A 9068-nucleotide genomic window follows, 5' to 3' on the forward strand; every position below is an offset into this window, starting at 1 on the left:
GTACCTGTCGATGGTAACAACACTTTTGCTCATCTAGAGATGCGGCAGTTGACGCGGTGAAGTGAAAGCGCATCGTGGCTTTTAAAATGCAAATGTAAACAGCAACCCAGACAGCAATTTACACTCTTGACATAGCTTCAACATACGCCAGCAGTGATGTTCGGCGTGGTGCAGTGGTAAGATGCTTGTCTCGGAACCGTCAGGTCCGAAGTTCGACACCTTGGCAAAAGGCATTTTTTCTTCTACTTTTTATTTTTTATTTTATTTCGTATTAATAATTTTACATAACCTTAAAATGACCTCTGTCAATTTTTAATCAAATATTGATCAGGAACTACAGAATTTTCGACTACAGGGCGTCACACTACAGAGAACAGAACGACAGTCACGACGTCCCAAAATACGACAGACTGAAAATTTGCTGTTGTGTTTTTCAAGTGGGTGAGACGTCTATACGGCGTATACGCAGATTGCTGTCCTCTCTATTAAAAGCAACGTTGCTGAAACACGTCGTACAAGACGCTGTACGACTCGCATAACATCGAAATACAACGCCGTCACCATCCATGAGATCACCGAAAGCACGGTCGCTTTCGGTGGCGGCCTACAGATGGCAGCACAGGTAGCGCCGGTAAAGTTACAGGTGATAATATTTTGCCGTCCTCAGTTGTCGCCACATGTGAGTGCTTGCTGCATTGACGCCGTCCGATGTAGTTGTTTAATCGTGTGTACGCTGTGCCGAGAGAAATTGTGGTGCATTTTGTATGCATTGAGAATCACAAAACCCCTGGGACCGCGTAATGTAGCCCGCAGTATCCTTCGTGTGGTGCGCCGATGTCGAAGATATGACCCTTCGCGCTTCCTTTGTTCCGGGCTCATGAACAGGATCTCCTCCTCTGGCACTGTCGCATCGTATCGCGCTGTACGGAAGAATTTGGTGAAAGTTGTGCTCTTACGTCCTGTAGTTGATCCGCAATTCAACAGTGTGTGCGCCGGAAGGACCGTTGGTGCAGTCGATGCCGCGGCACCTGTGACGCTAAAAGGAGCGTTTTCCGAGTACGCCTAGAAAGGTAAGTCCGGCGCTTGCGCGCATTCTTCCTGTCTATGGTTCGTGAAGTGTGCGTTGTTGTACGTATCGCAAGATCCGTACAACAACCGGATCCGGATTTGTAAAGCAGCAAGAATTATAAATGTGCTTTTCATATGGTTGTTCTTCATGTCGCAGTGCACATTTAGCAAAAAGTTCCATGGAAATTGCCCTAAAACGTATTCATGTTACCAACAGCTCTATCTGTGGTTTATTTACTTTCACCTATGAAGCACGCTAGCGCGGGTGGTTCTTTGATCTAAATGGGCACAAAAATTCAAGCAAAGAAAGTTACTGTTTGTGTACATAATTTTTCATTAAGAAATGTTATAGTCATTTCTAGAAGTAGTACGTCGATGTGTCTTCGTCACAGCTAACAGCTGCGCGAGATAGCACCCGATTTCTTCGTCGACGCATGGCCAGATTTTTAGCTTGTATGGAAATTCTTCTGTTTATAGTGTGTCGTCAGATGACGTGTATTAGTGTCCTGTGTGTTTTCGTGTACTTGTAAAGGATTCCGATCTAGCAGAGAAGCCGAAATTACATAAGCAATGTTTCTTTTTAATCGAAAAATCTTTCTCTTTTCTGTATTGTCTCTCCAGAAATGAGGTGGTCTGTTGTAATTTTAAGCGCATCGTCCTTTGGGAGCAGTGCTTTGTTGCGCCGCATAGACAAGTTAGGTTTTGGAACGCTTTTCATGTCCTAAGGAATTTTTTGATAGTACAATTCACATTTCACGTTATACAGCTGTACGTTTGTGTGAACCTTTTCATAGTAGATTCATGTTCTCTACAGTTCGATTTACGTGTTATTTAACCGCCTGTGATGTTACAATCAGATATTTGCACAACCAGTTGCAGCTTCATGTAACTGGTTGTATGAGACTTTTTTCAAAATGTGACGAGATCTTTTTATATCACAAGTTTGCAGTTTCAGCAGGGATTACAATAAATAAGTATTTATTATTGTTTAGGGATGGCAAGATTTTGTGAACCAGAGGCACCTCCACATATGCACCTGCGGCACTTCTGCAGCCTCAACAGCACGGAAAAGTACCTGATGTGCATGCTGTGACAAGGTGTGTGCAAAGCAGTTGCTGCCACTTACAAGAGCTGCAGATTTTGTTGGTATCATCCATGTTTGGAAACTCCTGAATTTTTCGTGGGTTTACAAATGTGGGCTCATTTTACAATTTTATTAATGTCATTTTAGAAAGACAATGAAGTTGTGTTGGTTAAGATGTTTTAAAGCTGTTGAGAGATTGACGGTATGACATTGTTAAAATGCATGTAAAAAATTAATTATAATGGTACTTGTACTGCTTTATTATTAGCGATGCAATATCTCTAACGAGAACATCAGAGGGGCACGTGCTTTTAGGAAGTTTAGTCAGATAAATTCCTGAAGCAGCGTAAAGCTCTGTAATCTAAAAAAAAATGTTGTCAGTTACTGGTTTCAAGTTCGCTGCTGCTTTTCGTGCTGCACGACAAATTAAATAATGGTTGATAATGTGTGTGTGACGTAATAGTTCTGCGCAAACACACGAGGTGGAGAGAAGTAATTAATAAAGGGAAAATCAGACATCCACCCGCTCGTACCATTTGCAACAAAGGAAACCTGTATGTGTTCCTCAAAAGGAAAGCCGCACAGTTGAAGAAAAATTCGTCCTGGTCCGGGACTCGAACCCGGGACTACCGCCTTTCCGAGGCAGCCACTCTACCATCTGAGATAACCAGCTGGCTAGCACATGGCAGGGCGAAGTCGAATTACTTGACAACGCGAAGCAAAAGCAAGGGTTTGACATATTTTTTCTCCTTTATTAATTACTTCTCTACACCTTGCGCATTTCCGCAGAACTATTACGTCAGATCCTTGCCTTTGCTTCATGTTGTCGACAAATTCGACTTGGCGCGGCCATCTGCTAGCCGCCTGGTTATCTTAGATGGTAAAGCGGCTGTCCCGGAAAGGCGGTGGTCCCGGGTTTGAGTCCCAGACCTGGACGGTTTCTTTTTTTCAATTGTGAGGCTTTCCTTTCGAGGAATCCGTACGGGTTTCTTTTGTAGCAATTGCTACGAGCGGGTAGATGTGCGATTTTCCCTTTATTAATAATGTGTGTGTGTGTATGCAACAATGGGGGTGCTGAGAGCAAGCTTTAAAATAATGTGTGCTATGTCCACAACAAAGAATTTAGTGTCTGCAGCATTTTTACAAAATATTATGTTCACAGGTTGGCAGGTATGACATAATGTACAACAATAATGTACAACACTTTTGCTGTAGATGCATTTTCATAACGTCCATTTTCTGTCTACTTGAATCGTATATTTATAATTTGGCCCACCTTCAGTTTGATCAAGTTACATAGGTAGCCCCCTCTGAGTTAAATATAATTAGGAGCTATTGTAGATATGCATGATATACCTACTCACTGTATTGTGACAGATATTTTTAGGGACTGTGTTGTGAGGCATGCTTTACCTGTATGTCTTGCTGCAGCTTGCCCGACAAAAGCATAAATGCTTTGCCCACCTTTATTATTATGCTTTCATGTAGACTTCTAACATCTGTGCCCACATAGACTCCATGTTCTTAATTACATTTTTCTAAGTACTCACTGTTGTGCATTACATTATTGTGTTACATTACTGTGCATTACATGTTTTTCTTTGTTTTATTTTGGAGGGGGTATTCATTTCTATAATAGTACAGAGAATAGGAGTTCAAAACAAAAAGCCACGAAAGGTGGCTTAAAAGTGTATGAAGCTTGGAATTCTACATTCCATCCCCTAAAGCGCTACCGGTAGTAAAAGATTCCTAATTGTCTTTTTTAGAAGCTAGCTGCCAGATACATAGTCCCATTAGGAGAGTATGTTATTTTTTCTTCTTTGGTCTGACTTGTTTTGTTGAATGTTCTCCTTGTTCAGAATTTGTTTTCTTGCCACCTCATGCAACACTCCAACTGGAGCCTATGAGCTATGTGTATAATAAATAAGTAAATTCCTAAAGCATGCAACAAACCATGCAGCATAGCATTTAAATGTTGCCAGTTTATAATGCTTCTTGAGTGCAGCGCATCATGGAGCTTGAGGCTGATCTCTTCAGATGTAAAACAAATTGCAGGGTATGAAAATGTGGTCCTACAAACTGCTGGTTACGCATGTCAGTCAGCCTGTTGCAGTGGTCACAAGTGAGAATGTAACCAGAAGCTGGGCGTCCTCGGCCATTTTGCATATGGCACAGGATAAAGCTTCACCTCTGCCATTGCTTCTCTTATAATAATGGCCTCCGAGTATACATGCCGAGTTATGCTTCTGGGGACACCTATTAGTTAACCTTATCAGGTAATACCATTAGCCTTATGGGTGCTATAATGTTGCAGTGCCTGCAGGATGGCCAGCATTACAACACATTAAAATTATTGTACAAGTCATACAATGGTATCGGGATTGGCCCACCAAGTGACAACCTTTAATTACACTATACCTGGGATCAGCTCACTCAGTCAGGGAGACATCCATGCATAAGGGGAGGGGTATGGCAAATAGAGGGCGTTCGATTAATCTTTCTCACATAGATAGCTGATACATATAATCTTTCTTAAATTGGATGCTTTGTTGCTCAAAGTGAAGTTACTTATGGGCATAATGTCAGAATTTCGATCCTATTTATGCTTAACGAAAGTTGCTTTGTTCAGTGTCACTTTTTATATTGTTTCGCTTGTGGTTCTAAGCTCACTTGTTTTATAGCTGCTGTAGGTATGGCTGGACCTGGAGAAGAAGTGTAAGCAGACCATGCTATGTTGCTGATCTGCGCTGATCTCCACATCCAAGTTGGTCCCGCGACAGTTGGGCACCATTGTGCTTTGCTTCATTGACAAGGTGATATAATATGGTGAGCTTGTACTTCAATATCGGTATTGAAAATTATGTTAAGGAAAAAAGAAAAGGATTGGTCTTTGTGATAGATACACTCATGTTCTTTCTTTAAGGTGTTCTTTAAGGTGTTTAAGGTGACACTGTTCTGCATGGACAAATTTTTAGAGAATTATAACAGTCCTTTATTGCAAAGTGCCATGGCGCTAGTTTATGCGTTAAACTAGCACTCTTTCACCAAAAAAAGCCTTATTTAGCACACAATTCACAAGGAAAGAAAGGAGGCAACAGGACAGAGTGCTACTAACAGTTCAGTATTATTGCTCGCACAGTGATATTGTGCAAAAGGTGGAAGGGGGAGAATAGATCTGAATACATGCTGTTCGCACAGAAACATGGTGAGCGTGACACTTGTTTTACAATGATAAGAAGCAGTCTCACTGTCTAGTAATTCTCTGCATGGGGAGCTAGCGCTAGGTTCCTCGTCATACATATAAGAACAGCCTCAGATATCTCTCCAGCGCTTTTGTCTTTATATTTTGTCACGATCAAGCAGCTTTCAAACATAGGTGCATGTGCGCCGAGAGCAGTGCACTACCACTGCTAACTGACCCATGCATCAAGTTTGCTTGGTCACGCTGCCAGTCATTTATACATTGGCCGGTTTATCCGATGTAGCCTCTACTGCACGAAATGGTATGTGATAGACACTGCACCTGTGTACTGTACGTGCTTTGTTACATGATTTTTTTTTTTCAGAGATAGTGATGCAGGCCTTTTCATTATTTACATGCCTACACAACAAACCAAGCCAGCATGAGGCAACTGTTCTCGGCACGAAACAAACTTGATTCGTTAGTTTTCGTTCATTGGTGCGATCACACTAAGGCAGACAAGCTTGTAGGCTGTGCTTCTGCAATTTGTACAGCACACTGACAGCACTGGTGTGGGCCTCATCTGTGGGCTGACTTATGGCACCTTCTACAGCGCAGACCACTTGTGTTGGGCGAGGCACCAATGTTGACGTTTGTTCCCTTGTGCAAAACAGCAGTCCTAGGTTTTGAGTAGTTGTAGGAAGACAAGGTAAACACAACTTCCATGGCTTGAGTGGGCTCATTTCTCTTGGGGCATCTAGCTTTTTTTCTTGCAACTGTGCAGAGGTGCTTCCCTAGAGTCTGTGTGAAAATGGCATAGAGTTGTGCATTTGGGAACTCCTGAACAATGATCTGCTATAGTTAGGGCTTTGCGAAAATGCACTGTCTACCAATTGGTAGAAGGTGCATTATTCAGCCACTGATTTCCTGTTGGCAAGCTTGCACTTGTGCTGTCAGTAACTTCTTGGCTTGCCGAATTATCTTGAGGCCCCACGCTGATGATGCTACCGATGTCGTCATGTGCAGACTTTTCAGGATGAGGTTTTTTGCTTTGCAAATGTTGTTGAAAGGTAGGTGGTGCTTACAGGTAGCTATTCTAGATATTAGTGGAATGAATTGGCCCATCTTGCTTCATCAAACATCGTCACGCCGACATCAGTTGCACAAACAAAAAACCTGGCCTACTCGCAGCGTCGTGCACGAAGAAACAAACAAATCAGCTGCTGGATTGTCTTGACATGGCATACTAAGCTGAGACCGGAACTGCTGTAGCTACAAACCAGGCAGAGACGATGATGATGAGCAGGGATTTGCAGTAGCACCACTTCGTCGGGCAGCAAGGAGGCTCCGTTCAAAACAAAAATGTCGTTCAGCAAGTAGAACCATGCAACGGTCAGAGTCGTTGCATGGTGCTCTCGATCAAGTTGGCTCAAGGAGTGTCCGAAAAATCAGACGAGAGGTTGCAAGGCGACCGAACTTTCGGAAGTTGTTATACATTATGGTCCATGGGGAGAATGGCGGTGCCGTGAAGCAGACCGAGAAATCAAGTCCGAATTTTCGGAGTCCGGAAAATCAGTCGGCGACTGTACCTATACCTATGTGTCTATGTATACTTAGGTGCAACAGTGTTTGCTATGATCTGTGCAAGAATTGCTGTTGCCCGTAGATGCCCAACATGTCGGGTGTCAAGTTGTAAAATACCTTGCAAAAGTGATCTACGGAAAAATACCGCTTCTGCTATATTTCGCTTTTGCAAGAAATTTTGCGGCTGCTGGCACCTACCTTAAAAGGCTTTATATGGTCTTCGCATGGCCAGGGCCTTCTACTTTTGTGAGTTTGCTTATCTCGAAATTTACCCCGGTTTTTATAACTTCAAGTTGGCGGGATCCCTAGTCTCCTTTAACGTGTACCCAATAGACCTTACATAGGGGTTTCGGCATTTCCCTGCCATCTAAATGCAGCCATTGTGGCCGGGATTCAATCCCACGCCCTCTGCCTGAGCAGCGCAATGTCAAAGCCAGTACACTACGGTATTTTGCTGGCAGAAGGGTTTAGTTTCTGAATAATTTATTATCTCAACCTGTCGGTGTTGTTTTTAAAGGTATTTCATGTTTGTATTCTGTTGCTTCAATACTAGTAATTATTGCTAATCAAACGATGTGTCCATCTTTTTCCTATAACACTTGCTTCAATCGCCTGCTAATTATGACAGCTTATTCTCCCACAGTACTCCATGTTCCCTTGAAACATAGGCATTGCATGAAACCACATATTTTTCAATAAGATTTATTCATTATCTCCTATGACTGGAATGCTGAACCTTTCTTATCTGTGGGAACATAGGCGAATTTGCTTATGTGCCAACCTGTTGCATGAGTCAAGATAAATTATTGGCTTTACTTTTTCAGGTGCCCTGCTCGCTCTCACCCAAGCAACCCACTCCAGCGGTCTTCTCTCGGCAGACTGGATGCATCGAAATACCGTTAGAAGGTCCAATAAACAGTGCTTGGGACATTTATGACATGCTTTTTTTTAAGCCGGATGACTTCAGGCTTAATGAAAGCTCAAGTTGGTGTACAGAAATACCTACGTAAAGTATACTTGTCTTTTTCACTTACAAGTACATGCCAATACTTTGCCTGACATTTTTCACCCCAAAATTACGCTTTACTGTGGATTTGTGAACAAACCATTACAACAAAAAGCACTGCATTAAAACGAGTACAAGTAATCGAACAAATACTAAATCTGCAAGAATTACATTTGCATACTAGTAGTAAATATGAAAATGAGGTACAGTCTTCTTCAGGGTGCATTTTCTTGTAGGTCATACATAGAGAACGTACTCGTGGGTCATACAAAACTTGTTCATGATGTATCACATCAGTGTTGGTAGTGCTAATCAATTTATGCCGAAAATTGTGTTTATCTTCGTATCAAGCAATGTACCAGGCAAACCTACATGTGAAAGTGGCATTCTTGTTGCAAACATAATGCAGATCTACTTCTCTTCAATGCTGATCGCAAATACACAAATGTACAAAATAGGTTTAAGAGTAAATTATATTAAGCAACATCAATCCATTCTGGAAGGACCAGGTATGAATGCAGCAAAATATAGGTCTGAACAGGGGCAAACAGGTCTGGGTTAGATAGGACGGGATTAAACGGGTCAGGATTAAACAGGATTTAAACGGGTCAGGATCAAACAGGATTTAAACGGGTCAGGTTTAAACAGGATTTAAACGGGTCAGGTTTAAACAGGAATAAACAGGATTTAAACAGGTCAGGACTGAACAGGATCAAACGGGGTCCCGTTCCATAACCCTATTTGATGAAACCCGTTTGAAAACAAATAGGATTTTCTAGTAGGGATGTGCATGCTTAAAACGCGTTTTCGCACAAATGCGTGCGCGGGTGCTAAAAAGAGCAGCATCGGCATGCTTAGCACGTCGTTTGGTAGAAATCCACGTGCGCGTTCTGCAAAAAGGACCATTTGCATGCACATCTTGTGGTTTTGCAGAAAACTTATCCGCGTCTACCAAAAGATGCATGTGCATGCTTAAAACGCGTTTTCGCACAAATGCGTGCGCGGGTGCTAAAAAGAGCAGCATCGACAAGCTTAGCACGTCGTTTGGTAGAAATCCACGTGCGCGTTCTGCAAAAAGCACCATTTGCATGCACATCTTGTGGTTTTGCAGAAAACTTCATCCGCGTCTACCAAAAGATGCATGT

The 9068-nt window shown here is 42.3% G+C and overlaps 1 long non-coding RNA gene across 1 annotated transcript; it reads left to right on the forward strand.

Moving 5' to 3' along the window:
* The first annotated feature begins 237 nt into the window (after positions 1-237).
* LOC140214483 (uncharacterized) lies at positions 238-7851 on the forward strand. The gene is made up of 4 exons (XR_011891413.1): positions 238-1070; positions 2061-2165; positions 4834-4978; positions 7742-7851. It is a non-coding gene; the product is annotated as an uncharacterized lncRNA (long non-coding RNA).
* The last annotated feature ends 1217 nt before the right edge of the window (positions 7852-9068 follow it).

The sequence above is a fragment of the Dermacentor andersoni genome, unplaced genomic scaffold (assembly GCF_023375885.2).
Source record: "Dermacentor andersoni unplaced genomic scaffold, qqDerAnde1_hic_scaffold ctg00000255.1, whole genome shotgun sequence".
Lineage (NCBI taxonomy): Eukaryota > Metazoa > Arthropoda > Arachnida > Ixodida > Ixodidae > Dermacentor > Dermacentor andersoni.